The sequence below is a fragment of the Aedes aegypti genome, chromosome 2, assembly GCF_002204515.2.
Source record: "Aedes aegypti strain LVP_AGWG chromosome 2, AaegL5.0 Primary Assembly, whole genome shotgun sequence".
NCBI classification, from domain to species: domain Eukaryota; kingdom Metazoa; phylum Arthropoda; class Insecta; order Diptera; family Culicidae; genus Aedes; species Aedes aegypti.
In genome coordinates, this window is record NC_035108.1 from 363,334,278 (window position 1) to 363,354,210 (window position 19,933).

The following is a 19,933-nucleotide window of genomic DNA, read 5'->3' on the forward strand; positions in this document are numbered from 1 at the left end:
CAAAAAATCCTTATCTTTCCATTCGTCTTTCATAATAGAAAATGATTGGCGTTAAAATGGATGGAATTTTTACTGAAAGTATATGTAACTAAAATCTTAGATAATAATTTGTATGAACTTCATCGATGTAGAGGGAACCCATTTTTTCCTACCTTTTGAAATTCCAAACAAAATGTTTTCAAGCGTCTATTATCGATTATTTCGTAGTATTGTAGAAGTTTAACGGGAAAATATTGCCGATATTTTTTATTACATCCAAATGAATTCATCCACGGACTTTCAGAAATCAAGAACCATACCTATAAACTTTGCGAGGAATTTTCTAGAACTCCCTTCATTTACCTATTTTTTAATTCTAAATGTTGCTTCTTGGAGTATGAAAAGATTTTTGTACGAATTACCTCAAAGCGTCATGCGAAGGAAAGAGAAATAACAAAACCTAAAACCTTTCTAATGAATTTACAAATAAAACAAATTTCTCATTAATTTCAAAACATCATTGAAATCTATCCTTCCTTGAATTCTGATTTTCTAGATTTCTGCCAGAAATCCTCTGGAAATACCACCCTCGTATCGCACAAAATTCAAACCAAAAATATGGATTCTGACAATAATTGGTAAAATTATTTCCAGAGAAGTGTTTTAAGGAAATCATTTATATTTTCTTTATGAATATCGTAATAAATCTTTTCTCTCTTCTCAGATATTTTGCTATATGTTTCTCTACTGATTCCTTTATCGCTTTACCGCTGATTTTGGAAGTAAAATTTTCTGTGGGTTTTTTTAAACAAATTTCCTCTGAAGATTCGAAAGCAAGAGACATTTCAAAAACTTTTTTTTTTTCAATTCTTGAATAATCCGGGGATTTGAAGCAAAATTTCTAGAAAACAAATTTATTGACGCAATTTGTTATGTATTTTGGAAACAATTCTTAAGAACTTTTGATAAACTTAGCGCAAGAATTCGTTTGTGATTACCTTTTTCTGAAAACTATTTTACGAAATTCACAGTAGAATTTTCAGTATTCAAGTAATACATTTGACGAAATCAATGATTTTTTGAAGAAATTGCGAGGAAAAACTGAAATTTTGATAGATTTAGTATCATTTTTTAGGTAAATTCGAGAACATATAAAGGAATGAGTAGTGTTTGATCCGTTGAATCTGTTGCATGCTCCTTTGAGGGCGAGCGACGGAATCCGGATCAATTGTGTCCGGATCGCGTTTTTCGGAAGAAAAAAACGAAAACAAAGTGCAGGTGAAAAAAAAAACAGAATCGACGCGTCAGTAGTGTTTGATCCGTTGAATCTGTTGCATGCTCCTTTGTGGGTGAGCGACGGAATTTGGATTGTGTCCGGTTTGCATAGTAATCGCACTATCGGTATCGATTATTCGTGTATATGTTCACGTTATCATTTAAAAATATATCTTTATCGTTTACCAAAACGAATCCTTTCCCATATCCAAACTCCCAGTGTTTTCTTGTGGAAGTGCAGAGGACTCCTCGGCTTCCAAAAAGCAAGTAACACGTCAACATTTCCCTCCCATTCCCAAATTTACCTGCATTCGGGCGCAGCCGGCGCCGGTATTGTTTGCTATAATAATGAGAGCACCAGTATCTACACATTGAAGATGTAATTGATCCTGAGTAGCATCTGTTGGTTCCTTGTGTAAGTACAGCTGTTCTTGCAATAACGGAGTAGCAACTGTGGGCGGTCAATCATGCTCATGCTCATGCTCAAATTCGAGAGCATATAAAGGAATCATTTTGAAAATAAAAAGTTGATATAGAAGGAATAGATGTCCATCAGGAGTTGAAAGTGTCAACAAGTCCCGCAATATTATTTGACTAATTTTCAAGAGATTTGCAAAAGGTATGAAGCCACCCTTCATTATTCCTTGAGGAATTTGATTATACTAAAATGCAAAAAAGAAATTCAAAAACGGTTTTTTGAAAAACTTTGCTACAAATTTGTTGGAAATTAATCAAATACTTTATGAAATAAAAAAGACACGGACACCGTCTTCAGCCATTTAGCTGCACAGACTTAACACTAGACAACGGACAAGCATGCTCCAGTGGCACAGCTGAGAATAATTCTTTACGGAAAGTTTCAATGGCTGAAGCGTGAATCGAACCCATAACCGCACGGCCACGAAGTTTTCTTGAAAAAATATAGTTTTGGCAATAGATTTATTCATGCAAAAATGTTTTTGCAAAATTTAATCATAATCAATTTGCTAGAATAAAACACTAAACGGACCACATTTGGTTATATTTTTTTCACACCAGGTAAAATTTCTGCCATTCATCTGAAAAAACTTGACCATGCTGAAATTCCTCGGAAGTCAAGCCTTTTTTTCTACAAAAAATCCTGCTATGTATTGTTTCATTCTTTTGCAATTTTTGTCTATTTTTTAATATTTTTTCGGACCTTATACGAATTGAAGTTGATGTATGGATTTTTTTTAGTGAATTCTCACCAGACACCCCGAGAAGGGTATCCAAAAAAAAAGAGAGAAATCAGAATGCAGTGAATAAGCTGCAATGAAATAGCATTATTGGTAAACACTGCGCAGCAATTTTTCGCAGCATTAAAATACCGATATTTACTAAATTAAGCGTTGCTGAATCTATTGCCGTTTTCAAAAATATCACAGCACGTCTAGTTTTTTAGATAATGTCTGTTGAAAATGGAAAATCTGTCTACATCAGCCAACTTGCATGCAAGTATAATCCCTACAGCAATTTTTTTCCAGGGATTCCATTAGGGATTTTGTCAGAGATTCCTCCGTGAAGAACTTTTATCGTCCTGACATATTTTAGACCGGTTCCAACAGGGCACAGCAACAGAAATTCCTCCATGAGTTCCTTTAGGGATTCGACAAGGAATTGTTCCAAGGATTATTCAAAGCATATCTGTAGGAAAATTTCTACAGGGATTCCTTTAGAGTTTTGGCAAGGACTTCCTGCAGGAATGCTTCCAGCGATTCTTCCCTAGATACTTCCAGTAAAATTTGTTAATAGATTTAACAGGATTTGTTGATAGAATGTTAATAGATCCTTCAGGAGTTGTTAATAGAAGAAGAATTCTCCAGATAATCTCTTGATTACTCAAGAAACATCAGGAAAGAAGTTTTTGGACGAATTCATGAAAAATCTGGAGGAATTGTTTGCGTATTTTCTGATAAAATCCCTGAAGTAATTTATAGAGGAATATTTGGAGGAATTTCTAGAGCAATTCTTGGATGAATCTTCGGACGATTTTTCGGATACCCGGAATGAATCTTTGGAGATACTTCAAGGGGAATCATGGAGGATTACTTAGGGTAATTTCTTGTGAAATCCCTGGAGGAATCAATGGGTGAATCTCTCAAGCGGTACTATTGGACATATTTACTTATGATTTTTTGAGGGTCAGAACTAATTTCTGGAGAATTGTCAAGGGAAATCCTTGGATTATTACCTGGTAAAATAGTATCCTTGGGAGAATTTCTGAAGGAAACTCTTGAGGAATCCCTGAAGGAATTCGTAAATTTATTTCTTGTTAAATCCCTGGAGTGCTTTCTAGTAAAATTTCCAAAGAAATTTCTGGTAGAATCTCATCGCAGATCCTGAAGAAATATCTGGAATCCCTAGAGTAATCTTGAGAGGACTACTTGTGGAAATCCGTTAAAGTTGGTTTGAAATATTTTTTGAAGAGATAACCGTAGTGTAGCCTGGAGAAAGCCTTGAAAACATCTCTACTAGAATCCCTGTAGAGATTTTCTTAGGAGAATCCTTAGAGGAGCCTTTGGAAGGATTTTTGAAGGAATATGAGGAAAAAATACTTGAAAAATCTTTGGAGAAATCCCAGAAAAAGTTTTACTGGAGGAATCTATAGAGGAGTCATTGGAGGCATTTTGAAAGGAACTGTTTAAGAAAACCCTCGCGAAACCAATAGAGGAATCCATGTAGAAATATCCCTTCAGACATTCCTGAAATAATGCTTGGAAGAACACCTAAAATAATGCTTGAAACACTATCGGAACCGATCCAAAATATCTGATAGGGAACAAAAGCTCTTCCTGGAGTCATTTCTTGCAAACCCCCTAGTGGAATCCCTGGAGAAATCGCTGTAGGGATTGCGGTAGATTGACGAAATTTGTGGTTTAATTATTTAACAAACCTTAAAAAAATGAGATTTTTGGAAGTATTATTTGAAATATTTTTAAAGGAATTCTACAGAGTGTCCCAGAAAGTATGGGCACGGCTTTGAAAGCAAGAATAGCAATATTTTTTGTGGCAAATAAATATTTTTATATATTTGCATTTAATCTTGGGGCATTTTAAATGCTGCCTGTGAATATCTTATTTACATTGATTTTTTTTTATTTAAGAAAATCAATTCCTATTAAATTACTTACTTATGGGTCCTGGGCACCCATTCTGGTGCATAAAGCCGACGTGAAAGATTTCCATCCTGGGCGATTACCAGCTATCGCCTTGACCTGCGGCCAGGTCAAATTGCCGTCGATTTCTTTTATTTCTTTGTTGAGGCTGCGCCGCCATGATCCTCTGGGTCTGCCTCTGCTGCGATGTCCTGCTGGATTCCATTCCAGCGCTTGTTTGCAGATTTCGTTTTCGCCCCGACGTAGAGTGTGGCCGACCCACCCCCACTTTCGTTGTCGAATTTCGGTTTGTATCGGTTGCTGGTGGCACCGACGATGGAGGCCAGCATTAGAAATCCAGTTGTGTGGCCACCACGCCCGAATTATATACCGCAGGGGTCTGTTGATGAACACCTGCAGCCGTTGAGTGTTCTCCGCTGATACACACCACGTTTCACTGGCGTATAACAGCACAGATTTGACATTGGAATTGAATATTCGAATTTTGGTGCGTTGACTAATCTGACTGTTCTTCCAAATATTTCTTAAGCTCGCAATAGCAGCCCTCGCCTTCTTGATCCGTGCACCTATGTCGATCTTGGTACCGCCGTCCGACGCCAGTTGGCTACCAAGATATTGGAAGTTTTCGACGTTCTCCACTGTTTGCCCGGCTACTGTCAAGCTGGAAGGGCTGGCCGTGTTTACATCCAACGATTTGGTCATGTTGACATTGATGTTGAGACCTGCCGCTGAGGAGCGTTCGGCAAGATCGTCTAGCTTACTCTGCATATCAGAGCGCCGTTGAGCAATATCATCAGCCAAATCGAGATCATTTAAGTGCTCCATAGTAATAGGCTGCCACAGCAGCCCACGGTTTTGTTCACGGTCAATGGCGCCTATCAGGATCTCGTCAATTACGATGAGGAACAGTAGTGGTGATAGTATACATCCTTGCCTCACTCCAGCTACAACCCGGATGGGTTCAGACAAGACCCAGTTGTGCAATACTTTGCACGTAAAGGCCTCGTACTGCGCTTCGATGAGGCCGATGATTTTCTCAGGAACACCCTTGCGTCTCAGGGCTCCCCACGTATTTTCGTGATTGAGTCGGTCGAAAGCTTTTTCGTAGTCAATGAATATCATATACAGGGACTCTTGGAATTCATTGACTTGCTCCAAGATGATACGGAGCGTGACAATATGGTCCACACAGGATCGTCCGGCACGGAATCCCGCTTGCTGTCGACGGAGAGTCGCATCGATCTTCTCCTGGATCCGGTTTAGGATCACTTTGCATAGAACTTTGAGAACAATACATAGCAACATGATGCCCCGCCAATTATCGCATACAGTGAGGTCACCCTTTTTGGGTACCTTCACTAACACGCCTTGCATACAGTCGGCCGGAAGAGTCGCGGTGTCCCAGATATTGCGGAATAGTTGATGCAACAGATGAGCGGATATTGCGGGGTCTGCTTTGAGCATCTCGGCTGATATGCGATCGACCCCAGGGGCTTTGTTGGATTTCATACTTTGGATGGCTGTTTCTATCGCATGCAGTGATGGAGCTTCGGTGTTAACGCGGCTAATACGCCGAACCCTAGGCGGATCATGCTGAGGTGTTGGTGGCCGGGTTGACACTTGGAAAAGTTGTTCGAAGTGCTCAAACCAGCGTTTTAGCTGGTCAGTGGGGTCGGTTAACAGTTGTCCAGTCTTGTCTTTCACGGGCATCGTCGTATTCATCTTTGCCCCGCTAAGGCGTCGTGAGATATCGTAGAGAAGACGAATGTCGCCGGTTGCTGCGGCTTTCTCCCCTTCGTCAGCAAGGGAGTCCGCCCACGCTCGTTTGTCCCGCTACATGAGCGCTTAACTTCCCTTTCTAGAGCCGAGTATCGTTGACGGGAAAATGCCTTGGCTCCTCTGGTTTTCGCCCGCTCTATCGCGGCTTTGGCTTCTCTCCGCTCCTCTATCTTCCTCCAGGTTTCATCGGTAATCCACTGTTTTCTCCGAGTGCGTAGCTCACCCAGATTATTTTCGCTGGTAGTGATGAAGGCATTCTTGATGGCGGTCCATTGCTCTTCTACGCTGCCACCTTCCGAAATATTAGAATAACGAGTCTCCAGTTCTTCGACGAAGGACCTTTTCACTGTGGCATCTTCCAGTCGGCGTGTGTTAAATCGACGTCCGATTCTTTCCTCCTGTCGACGAATCCGCGCAATGCGCAGACGCACCTCGCCGATGAGGAGGTGATGGTCGGATGCGATGTCAGCGCTACGTTTATTCCGCACATCAAGAAGGCTCCGTTTCCACTTTCGGCTGATACAGATGTGGTCAATTTGATTTTCGGTAAAGCCGTCACGGGAGACCCACGTGACCTTGTGAACCGGACGATGGGGGAAGAGCGATTCCCCGATCACCATGTCGTTATTGCCACAAAACTCTGCCAACAGTTCTCCGTTTTCGCTCATTTCTCCGAGACCATGGCGTCCCATGACAGGCTCATAGCTCGAGTTGTCGGATCCGATCTTCGCATTGAAGTCGCCCATGTAGATCTTGATATCACCCTTCGGAATCTTATCCACGACAGCATTGAGTTGACTGTAAAAGTTCTCTTTGTCCTGCAATTCGGCAGCATCGGTTGGCGCATAACATTGGACTATGGTAAGGTTTCGGACCCGTGTTCTAAATCTGGCGACGATTATTCTCTCATTTATAGGCTCCCACTTCATAAGCGCGGCGTAAGCTTGGGCGCTGAGCAAAAAGCCAACCCCACGGTGCCGAGGAGCGTGTTCACCTCGCAGGCCAGAATATAGCAGAATCTGTCCCGATGGAATTCTGTGTTCTCCAAAGTTTGGCCAACGGACTTCGCTCAGTCCTAGGATCTCCAGCTTCATGCGACACGCCTCGTTGGCGAGTTGTGCCAGTTTACCCTACACTTAAGTTTATAATTTTCAATAAAACAAGTAAAAGTCTGATCATTTATCGTATTAGCAATGGTAAATACATTTTTTCAGATGTTTATTGTACGTTATGACCGAGCACAAATTTCGTACATCAAAGTCGCTCATATATAACGCGATTTAAGCAAAACTTTGTAGGAGGAGCTTTTCAGAAATGTAACACCATGAACAAACAGATAGCGAAAAAAATCGTTAAAAATTCAAAATCTGCTCTTGGTAAGACCAGGAATAAAATTTGTGAAAATCATATTTTTATCTGACCTAGTACTGAACTGGCAAAATGGTGAAGTCGTGCCCATAATTTCTGGAACACCCTATAGCAGAAATCTCTGGAGGTTTTTTTCCTAGTGTCTTATTTGAACTGGTACCGAAATTGCAGTTCCTGTCGAAATTTATAAGTTGTTATTGATAAAATGTATTAAGTTAAAGGTATGTTTTTTTATCTTTATGCTTTGTTGAATGATATCGATTCCGCAGCTTTTCATGAGCAACCCACTGGTCGAGGATCTTTTTGAATTGGAAATGTTCTAGATTTGATGAATGCTTTCGACTGTGATGACTAATTTCTTTCTAAAGTTTTATCGGCTTTATCAGTCTTGCGGCAGCTAAAACGACTTTTGATTCTACTTCTCCGACATTTCGGGGTATATTTCGCTTTCTCCAAGAGTTTCTACAATTATACAGGAGTGTGGTGATTTACAAGGTACAAGATTTAAACTTGATGCAAATTTTAGAGTTGTGTGACTTACACAAGCTGCGTTTTGTTGTGTGTATTGGTGTCTTGACGGTCACAAGTCGGACATCTTACCAATACACACAACAAAACGCAGCCTCTTATTTCTATGAAAATAACAGACATTTATTAATTTCTAGTTTTCAACTAGGATTTGGACATGATGTCAACCTGAAAGTTTTTGAGCATGCTGAATATATTGCTGTTTGCATTTGAGCTGCAAAGCTTGACTAAACATCCTCCAAATGCGGTAACACAAAACAATCAAGGGACACCTAGCAAAGATATTCTTAATCACCGCCGACCTAGAAAAATAAATGTATCTTTGACATCGCATTTTTTGTGGAAAATCTTACCGCGTTTGGTGTTCCCGCATTTGATATTTGCATTTCAAACGCACACAGCAATATTTCCCCTAAACAGATTGGATTATCGAAATTCGAACCAATTCGCTAATTTCTATGTTGATTGTTGGGAAACTCTCGTAATTTGACTTTAAATATTATAACTACCATGGAATTTTACATAAAAAGAAACACCTCAAAAGTAAAAAAAAAAATCAATGGAGCTTTATGAAAACAATACATGTTTGGGAAAATGGCTTTATGAAAGGTATTGAACGTGCTGGTTGGGAAGGTGTTCGATTAGTACTCAATGTCGTTTTGATGAAGCAAATTACTTTATAAATCTGAGAGTTCTAAATGCACCAGTCAATTTCGAACACCTGCCTCTCTGCCAACGATTCGAAAATAACATTATCCACCTCCACTAGCAGCAGGTATGTTGGCTGACAAGGAAAATACTTTCGCCATAAATCTCGATCCATTTCACGCCCAGTCACTGGAGTTTACTTTATTAAAGCGTGTAACTTTTCCAGAGACCAAGATCCGAACTTCTTCTCAGAAGCTAGAAATAGGTAGAAGCCAAACCATACCCGGCTGCATTGCACGCGAAAAGAGCAAGGAGTCACCAAGCGTTACTTATAATGATAAAAGGTTAATATCGTGTATTATTTATTGTCAACGCTGCATCCTGGCTCCCCGACCAGTCCCGATTAGAATGGAATAACGCGATTGTAACAACCAGAGATATTACTTCATGACATTTTCTATAACTGAGTGTGTTGAATATTGCAGCCGGTAAGTTGCTAAAATAACAAAAAATGTATAATAAATTCCTACAAAAATATCACATTAATAGCATACCTTGATATATTTTTATGTCAATTATAACAAAATGGAATATAATATTTTAAAATGAGACAATTGATTATCACGGTTTTTTTTCTATCTTTATTAACGAGATTTTTAGCCCTGGGCTATTTCATCTCGGGACCAACGGTTTTGCTTCCCTTCCGAAGGAAGTCGTCACTGATTTTTTTTAGTGACAATCTCGGGGATGGGATTCGATCCCAGGTCCTAGGCGTGAGAGGCGTGTGTTCTAACCACTACACCAGGTCCGTCCCCATTATCACGGTAGCAATTCAGATATGTCCTTTCATAAAATGTTATATCGCATGAATTTAACAAATCCTTTTATAATTATGATAAACATCATAAGAGAATGTCTACATACTTTCATACTGTTTCTCAAACATTGATATAAATAACATAAACATAAACTTAAAAACTTTTCAATATAACAAACGTATGTCAACAAATATTGTTACTCAGTTAGTAGGTTATGCTAACAAAATATGTAATATTTTGGCTGACTAATAAATATCGTAAAAACATGTCTCTGCTTTAAACAAAATAGATGAATAACATGTTATAATTTAAACAAAAATCAACTCATTGTTTTACTTGCCAAAACTAAATTACAACAAAATTGACAAATTGCAGCAATTGCACTCAGAATCTTTAAAACAAACAGTGCTTTAAATTTATTTTCAATTTAAACAAATTTCAAACAGTCTTAACTAATAAACTTATTTTGTTACAATTGTGATAACATTTACTCCTTCAACTCAAAGTGTTTCTAACAAAAATGAAATAAAATTTGTTATTAGTATAAAACTTTGATAAAATTTAATTGTAGTCCAGTCGGGTCCCGGTTTGAACGTCTGTATGGATGCTAGAAAACGATGCGCTTACGGGCATCGCAGAACAACCCGGGCAGAATTACGAGAGGGCAAATGTTTTATCACGCAGCCAGACACACAAAGGGCGAAACTCATCCGACCGCATAAATAAGATGTGTAATACGACTTGGGTGGGTAGTTTATATTGTTATTAAATAAAAATAGATTTCTTTGGTGCATTAGAGGGAGTAGGGAAAAAAGGATATATCTTCCTACCTAGTGGTTGGCTGCGGGCGGAAAATGAGCACAGAATTTCCGGAAGTGGCCATTATACTACGGCTTTTATTTACTCATTATGGCAACGAATAGAGCAATAATAACAGTAGGAAACGTTTCTTCGAAATCATTAGACTGTCTGCGACTGGTAGAGCATGAGTCGAGACAATGACTCTTTTACGACTCTTGACTGAGTTATACCCAGCGAAATCAAAATAATGCAACCCTGTTTTTAAACTGCTACGTTTAAATCTTGTTTGCATATAATTCAAAAGAAATATAAGACAGGCAACGTCTAGAAATTACGTAACGCTCTAGGCAGAGGGGAGAACTAGACTCAAGCGTTACGACTCATACAAAAATTTGAAATTTTACATTCAAAAAGCGTTATGAAGAGGGAGGGGACACTATAGTAGTGCTATTCATATTTCGCACTCATTTTTTCATGAATTTATGCTGAAATGCACTTGGTTCTAAAAGTAAAACTCAATTACAACTACAATGCACATTGGTCCCAAAGCCATATCTAGGAAGACAAAAATGATTGCGCCTAAACCGTCAATACATGGTGTCTTCGGCAAAGTTTCTCCATATTCTTCAGACATTTTTTTCAGTGATGTGAAATTAGGGTGGCCCACATGGTTTACGAGATCAGCATATAAACTTTTTTGCTTACGTATTTAGGCCTACACAATGTTCTACAATGTTTTAGAACAACCGATTTGGACCAACTTTTCCGAAGAACCCAAATTTCTATCTCTTATGGTTCGCGATTTATTATTTTTTTTTAAACAACGAAGTTAGGGTGGTACTGAAAAATCAGTTGTTTCTTGATAACTTTTCATACGATAATTTCTCGCAAAAACTTTGTTCCGATCACTGTTAGAACTTTTGATTGCGCAACTTTTTTCCGAAGAAACTACTGTTCTATCTCTTATGGTTACAGAGTTACCAGAGATTTTCTTCTAAAAATGGTTGTTTTCAAATGCCGATGTCTCTCCCGAGATATTTGCTAAAAGAACCGAAATAACTGTTTGCAAAGTCATTTAAAACTAAATACACATGTTTTGATATTAGAACGATCATAGTAAGCGGAATCGAAGAAGTTTGGGGACGGAACTTAATTTGCTGAAGCAGTTTCAACAGTGATCCATGGAACATTAATCCATAAACGAAGCCTTCCTATTTCACGCGAGATAAAGTGTGTCCATCTAACTGTGTGACGTGATCGATTATAAATTGCTACCGCTTTTGCTTACTAATTAAAATTTTTGTATTATGAACCCTAAACAATAAGAAAACGTATACTTCGACAAATTCTTTCAAATTAACAAAACCTTACCTTCCGTGATATCCGCTCATTTAAATATAGAAGTATCTAAAATTATCCTATCTGGGCATCCAACTTATCCCATTCAATTCAATTCAATCGATTAAATCTGCTACAGCTAATTGCAATGTAAAGAAAAAAAAAATAGTTTTCGTCAGACAGCAGTAAACAGAGGGTACAATTTTGATTTCGCTGACTGAAAAGATGATGACTGCACCATTTTCGCTGAACTCAAATTAATTGAAAGACAAAAACGCTTCTGCGAGAATTTTTCCTTAGCTAACATCAACCTGGTGCATTCCAAAAATGTTTCACTTCGAACGCTTCCGGAATAAATTTTCGCCCAAATCCGTTTCATGATCCTTTCGAAAGCCTCAAAAGCATCAGCATTAAATGGGAGGTAATGAAGTGATGAAATGCTGCTCCAGTAACGCGCCCCAAAACACCATCATCGTGCAGAATTTTTACAACCATTCCAGCACATCTTCCGGGAGATGCCGGAGATTTACTTTTGTAGCAGGGATTTGGCACACATTTAGAAGGAGATTTCCACGCTTTTGCCACTCTTGTGAGAGCTTGGACTTACTTTTCCACCCTTGGCCGTAGCTTAGCCATCAATGGTCGACAAGGGCGAGGTTTTCCGCGCTTGGAAATGTAGGTAAAAGACGACAAGTACAATGTGCTGCTACTTTCTACGGATGTATCTTGTGAACCATCTTAACGGATAGAGGTGGGAAGTATTTTAGGTGAGGGGGCGAACAAAGGCATTTAAATGACTGCATTTGTTTCATTTGCTTTTGCCTTGGTTTAATCGCTTCATTTATGTGCAGGAATGTAGCAATTGAAAATGACTGTGACACAATTATTGACGCAGATGCCAGAGAGAATCAACAATGGATAAGTCCAAGTCCAAGTCCAAGTCCAAGTCCAAGTCCAAGTCCAAGTCCAAGTCCAAGTCCAAGTCCAAGTCCAAGTCCAAGTCCAAGTCCAAGTCCAAGTCCAAGTCCAAGTCCACGTCCAAGTCCAAGTCCAAGTCCAAGTCCAAGTCCAAGTCCAAGTCCAAGTCCAAGTCCAAGTCCAAGGCCAAGTCCAAGGCCAAGTCCAAGTCCAAGTCCAAGTCCAAGTCCAAGTCCAAGTCCAAGTCCAAGTCCAAGTCCAAGTCCAAGTCCAAGTCCAAGTCCAAGTCCAAGTCCAAGTCCAAGTCCAAGTCCAAGTCCAAGTCCAAGTCCAAGTCCAAGTCCAAGTCCAAGTCCAACTCCAAGGCCAAGTCCAAGTCCAAGGCTAAGTCCAAGGCCAAGTCCAAGGCCAAGTCCAAGTCCAAGTCCAAGTCCAAGTCCAAGTCCAAGTCCAAGTCCAAGTCCAAGTCCAAGTCCAAGTCCAAGTCCAAGTCCAAGTCCAAGGCCAAGTCCAAGGCCAAGTCCAAGTCCAAGTCCAAGTCCAAGTCCAAGTCCAAGTCCAAGTCCAAGTCCAAGTCCAAGTCAAGTCCAAGTCCAAGTCCAAGTCCAAGTCCAAGTCCAAGTCCAAGTCCAAGTCCAAGTCCAAGTCCAAGTCCAAGTCCAAGTCCAAGTCCAAGTCCAAGTCCAAGTCCAAGTCCAAGTCCAAGTCCAAGTCCAAGTCCAAGTCCAAGTCCAAGTCCAAGTCCAAGTCCAAGTCCAAGTCCAAGTCCAAGTCCAAGTCCAAGTCCAAGTCCAAGTCCAAGTCCAAGTCCAAGTCCAAGTCCAAGTCCAAGTCCAAGTCCAAGTCCAAGTCCAAGTCCAAGTCCAAGTCCAAGTCCAAGTCCAAGTCCAAGTCCAAGTCCAAGTCCAAGTCCAAGTCCAAGTCCAAGTCCAAGTCCAAGTCCAAGTCCAAGTCCAAGTCCAAGTCCAAGTCCAAGTCCAAGTCCAAGTCCAAGTCCAGTCCAAGTCCAAGTCCAAGTCAAGTCCAAGTCCAAGTCAAGTCCAAGTCCAAGTCCAAGTCCAAGTCCAAGTCCCAAGTCCAAGTCCAAGTCCAAGTCCAAGTCCAAGTCCAAGTCCATAGTCCAAGTCCAAGTCCAAGTCCAAGTCCAAGGTCCAAGTCCAAGTCAAGTCCAAGTCCAAGTCCAAGTCCAAGTCCAAGTCCAAGTCCAAGTCGTCCAAGTCAATCCAAAGTCCAAGTCCCAAGTCCAAGTCCAAGTCCAAGTCCAAGTCCAAGTCCAAGTCCAAGGCCACCAGGCCAAGTCCAAGTCCAAGCCAAGTCCAAGTCCAAGTGCCAAGTCCAAGTCCAAGTCCAAGTCCAATCAGTCCAAGTCCAAGTCCAAGTCCAAGTCCAAGTCCAAGTCCAAGTCCAAGTCAAGTCCAAGTCCAAGTCAAGTCCAAGTCCAAGTCCAAGTCCAAGTCCAAGTCCAAGTCCAAGTCCAAGTCCAAGGCAAGGCCAAGGTCCAAGTCAAGTCCAAGTCCAAGTCCAAGTCAAGTCCAAGTCCAAGTCCCAAGTCTCAAGTCCAAGTCTCAAGTCAAAGTCCAAGTCAAGTCCTAAGTCCAAGTCCAAGTCCAAAGTCCAAGTTCCAAGTCCAAGTCCAAGTCCAAGTCCAAGTCTCAAGTCCAGTCCAAAGTCCAAGTTCCCCAAGTCCAAGTCAAGTCCAAGTCAAAGTCCAAGTCCAAGTCCAAGTCCAAGTCCAAGTCCAAGTCCAAGTCCCAACAGTCAAGTCCAAGTCCAAGTCCAAGTCCCAAACACCAATTTGAAAAATAAGAAGATGAAATTAAAACAAGCTAGAAACATTCGCAAAAAAAATATTATATCGAATTTGTACTCAAATGGTTTGATTTGCATCCGAATTGATATCTGAATTATTTTATATATCCCGAGATTGAATTACCTCTTCAAATTGTGGTCTTCCAATCTGTGAGAGTCTTATTCTTGCTACTCAGCACAAAGCAGTACCGGTTACCAGACAGAAAAATAGCCTTTATTTATCAGATCCCTTCCTGCTCCAGAAGAGTCCATCGCTTTCCATCAAGGAAATTCTCGCGCTTACGGTCTTCATTTGCTTGGTTTACAGTAATACCATCTGAGGTTCATAAGCTGCCCACAATTGCTTCACCCAGTTGCGTCAAACGGTTCGTTATTCGGGAAAAGCTCATCGGCATTGCAATTGTGCAGAGAAGCAGAAATGCCGAGGAAGCACATTATTCCACATCTCTGAGCTCGGCAACCCACTCCGGTAATGTTTAAGAAAAGGATTGCAAATGGGGCTCCCAAGATGTGGGTTGCAGCTTCAGTTTTTTTTCTGTCTATCCAAAGCACAAAACTGGACAAGGAGAAAATGAGTCCAGTAATTGAAGAGAGCAAAACAGAAATTAAATTATCTTATTTTGCTCCTTACGTCTTCTACCAAGCGCGGCCAATTATATTGCTGATCCCACAGCTTCAGCTGAGTCATTCCAATACGATGGCTGATTGACTGCACATTGAAAGGCGATCCCTCCCCTGCTTTCAAATGGTAGTTGTAACTTGATCGACAGGTTGCCAGAAGAAAGCTCAACGAATTTAATATTTTAGCGAAGCTGAAAATGACTTTCAACAGACTATTCCATTTGAGGGATGAGAAAAGTAGGTTGATTTAAAGGGTGGAAAATCTTGAGATTCTAATAGAATATTGGTATCAATAATCTTTAGGAGAAGTCTGTAGGTGGCCCAACCTCCAGACCAGTTCCCTACTATTGTAAAAATCTATGAAAAAGTATCTATCGATTACACGAAAAAAAGTTAAAGCTGCCTTGACCCAAATATGCACTATCATGAAATTAAATCTCCTTCAAAATAGAATCTCTCCCAAGCTCATTCTGGACCACAATAAATTCTCAAAGTTTCATTTCCCCTACGTCGAAGAAGTACGTCTACCAAATGGTCCATATAATGTGACAGCGGTTTGAGGTGAGGGCACTTTTCAAATGAAATGGCAAATTCACCGTCACCATTGCCGTTGCCGTTGGTTGAACGTAAAATTTAAATTGCTGAACCGAGCGAGCGTCTTCTCGGAGGAACTATCCTTGTGTAGGACATTCAGCCACCAAGAGCAGTCAGCATTCACTTGGTTGAAGCTCATTAGCATTACTTTACTTCTGGGGGCATTAAAATTTATCAGAAAACTGAGACTTTCCTGTTCCTGGACTGTCTACTACGGTTTTCTGCGAGTGGTGAAATAAAACAGTAAAACAATAGGCATTAAAAAGCCAATTTTGTCCCATAAATTTTTCCGCGGGCACGCTGGATGACAGAGTTCTTGGAGTACAGTGACGTCTCTACGGATAGGATAGATTTTATGTTTTAAGGGTTGACTTTAATTTTTAACTTGAAGAAAAACAAAATGTACAAATTGAGCTACAGTACAGAGCGTTCTTTTGAAGTTAACTATGTCTTACGGCAATATACTGGCTGTAAATTGAAAATCTAAAATTTTGCGACCGTCACAAAATTATGTTAGATTTTCAACGTTAGTAACTCAACCGTTTATCGTTAGATTTTCAATATTTTCCCAGCAATCGGTCGGTAATTAATACAACAATTTTCTAAAATAGAGAAAACTATTGATTATCGACAATCAACTATTCAAAATTGGGAAATTGTTGCCCCTTTCTCAAGCAACCATTAACAGTATAAAAGCAGACCGATTCCTGCTTCTTCGCTCTATCATCATTCTGGATCGAACTACCGTTCAGTACGGACCTGTTTTTTGAGTCGTTAAAGTGAAGATGAATCGAAGCCAAAGTTCAAATTTTCAAGAGCACGGATCTGAAGAACCAAACATCCGTTTAAGCTGAAAACTTAATCGATTGATCACTAGCTGGTGGTGACCAATCGATAAGGTTTTCAGCTCAAACGGATGCTTGGTTCTCCAGATCCGTGCTCTTGAAATTTTGATCTTTGGCTTCGATTCATCTTCACCTTAACACAAGTGCGAACTCTGTCGTGTGCGAAGTGCACCTTTCCGCGATTTCCCGTTCCCGCGACTGCTCCCCGGCGCAAGGCCTACCCAGTGCCGTAGCGTGCGGTTGGCCAGGTTGGCACCCGCCAAGGGCGCCAGGCTTCAGGGGGCGCCAAAAAGCGTGACGCACTTTAGATTTTTTTTTTTGAGATATGTACATATTTAGTAATGGCGTTTCTGGAGTCACAGTGTCTAGAAAAACAATCATAGTTATCAACAAAAAGCGATAGAGGGCAAATGTTGCGTCAAAAACACAGTTCCTTCATTCCTCTTTTATAAATTTTTGGCTCTATTCATAAACATGGTAGATTTGAACGGCTTTAACAAAAAAAAATTGGAATCATCTGGATTATTCGCCAATAGAGAATTCCTGAGATACGGACTCCTAATAACTCCCAGTGAAAACCAACATCATAAAGTAATACTAGGTGGGTTTTAGGCAGGATTTTAAGCCTCAAACCAGATTTGCATAGAATCTTAAAGACAATTTTGATTTAATCCTGAGCAAAATTATCTTAGAAACCAAATGTCCTTTATGCCGAATGGCGTTATGCCAAATGACCTTATGATACACGGCTTTATGCCAAATGCCCTAGACCCGTGAAAAAAATGGTATAGGGTAGGTTTGTAACAAAAGATTTATTTTTGCTACTAAATACTTTTTTCTCTCCGAACTGACTGATAAATGTTTGAATTCATACATAACTTTTCGAGACATTCATTTCATTAGTTTTCTTTTGCTAGTTTAAGTTAAATCTTGGTAATATTTTCTAAAAAATCTTCTCTAGTTTTTTGAGTTATTTCTGAGAATAAAGTATCAAACTTTTTACACAAATTCATTGCGTAAACTTAAAACTTTCGATGAAGACAGACCTGGTGTAGTGGTTAGAACACATGCCTCTCACGCTTAGGACCTGGGATCGAGTACTAACCCTGAGATAGTCACTTATGACAAAAAAAGGATAGGTAATGGTGTGGACTTCCTTCGGAAGGGAAGTAAAGCCGTTGGTCCCAAGATGAACTAGCCCAGGGCTAAGAATATCGTTAATAAAGATCAAAAATATTAAACTTCTACATGCAAATTCATTGCGCTACTTTGACGAAAATTCTTTAAACTTATTCTTGTATCATGTATGTATGATGGCAAAAATATTCGACGAACTCTTGATTATTATAGGACTTGATCAAGCACTTTTTTGAATATATTCTACAATTGACCATCATTTTAAAGCCAACAGAATATGACTAAGAAAAAGCATAACCAAAATTTATTGAACATTTCCTTCAAAAGATTGGACAAATGTATTTAAAAACTTATGAAGAAATAAATGAATAAACAATATCCATAAATATCTTTTCAGGAGTATGCATTTCATTGAAACTATAATAAAAGCACCTAGATGACGTGACGGCAAGTGGGCAATGAATCCAGTAGTTTCTTTCGTTTCTGGCCATATAAGCATTAATTTTATTTGAAATTGTTTAAAAATCTTCAAAAACCTCTGGTTATTTGGACAATTTTCCTTTAAAAGAGATACATATAACAAATTTTATATGCCTTCTTGCACAAGTCTTACCAAAGCAAGCTAATGTATAAGTATTACTTGAGCTATACCTTATTATTTTTTGAGAATTTCAATGAACAATATTTGCAGGAAACGCGCTTAAATTTTGAAAAAAAAAATCCTTCAAAATTTGCTGGCACTTTACGTAAACCTACGGAAAAAAAGAACTTTGAACAAAGGGCGCTGAAATCGCAGTTCGCCAAGGGCGCCATGAGGCCACGCTACGGCTCTGGGCCTACCTGGAGAAGGGGTCCACCACCATGGCGGGCCTGACGAAGATGAGAGCGTTCTTCAACATCGTCGTTGTCCGCCCGAAAAAAAGCGACGTGACGCAGTGTGGCAACTGCCTCGCGCTCGGTCACGGGACAAGAAAATGCCACATGAAAGCCCGCTGAGGCAAATGTGCCGGCGCGCACGCCACGACGACATGCCAGCTGATGGAGGGCACCGCACCGAAGTGTGCCAACTGCGGTTCCAACCACGAGGGCAGCAGTCGTAATTGCCCCAAACGAGCGGAGTTCTTGGGAATCCGCCAGCAAGCATCCGCCAAGAAGCAGGGACGGCTTCATCAGGACCTCAGCTCGGACCACTAACCCGGTGGTGGCAGAAGTTGGTTCTCTGGTCAACCGGAACCGGGTCACCCGGCGCAACTACCACCGTGTCGACTGGGGTCGATTCCAGTGGTGTGTCGACGCCAACATCCGGTACGAGGCTCCTCTGGCGTCCGCTGAAGACTGGCAGCTGCAGAGCGTCGAAGAGGCCATCTCCTTGGCCTGAGAACAGCATGTGCCAGCATCTGATCAGGTGAGCGTTCTATCGATCGTGTTACCAAAGATCTCATTCGTTTACGCAACACCAAACGCAGGCAGTAGGGGGAGATCCCCCAGTGCCGGACAGCACCCAATACCGGACAAAGTCGAAACATTGCGAAATCGTGGTCCAATCAAGATGGTGTATTAGTAGAAAAGAAAACTATTATGTAGACTAATGTTTGCGAAGAATAACACATCCTTGAAAAATGCATGCCTTTTTAACAAAGTAGAAAGGTTAGAAAATCTATAAGAAATTGACGTATTCTCTTAATTTTGAGCCTATTTAGTAATTATTTTGAATACGAAAAAATACTTTGGATCACGCAAGCATGATCGAACATAATCCTAATTCGATAGTATGAATGTATGTTGTACCATTATTGAACTAAATATGGACAAATTACAATTTTCGTTAAGCACCTCCTGTCCCTCAGTTTCGGACAGCTTGATTTGTTATATGATATCATTGTAATTATTACGTCAATGTCTCAAAATACTTTCATTTTTTATGGGTTCCGTCGATCATGGTATCAAACATGCAATAAATTTAAGAAGAATGAACATTCAAAACAACATCGTGAAATGTGCTATTTCTCATCATATATGGAAGAGGTTTTTGATAGGCATCTTGCAAACTAAGAAAGACTCAAATTATTCTTGTAAATGTTGCAAATGCATTGAATTGGTAATAATAAACTATTCCTATAGTGTTCACATTCAATGATGTTCAAATTTCCAGATCGTGTCCGGTATTGGGTGCCACCTTTCAAGATCGATCAATTTGGTGCTAAAATTCATCATCAACATGCATTGTCAAAATTCATATTTATATTTTCAAATTTATTTTTGTACACTATATATATGATAATATTTATCATAAATGGGTAACACGAGCCCACAAAATCAATAGTTTTCGAATTATGAA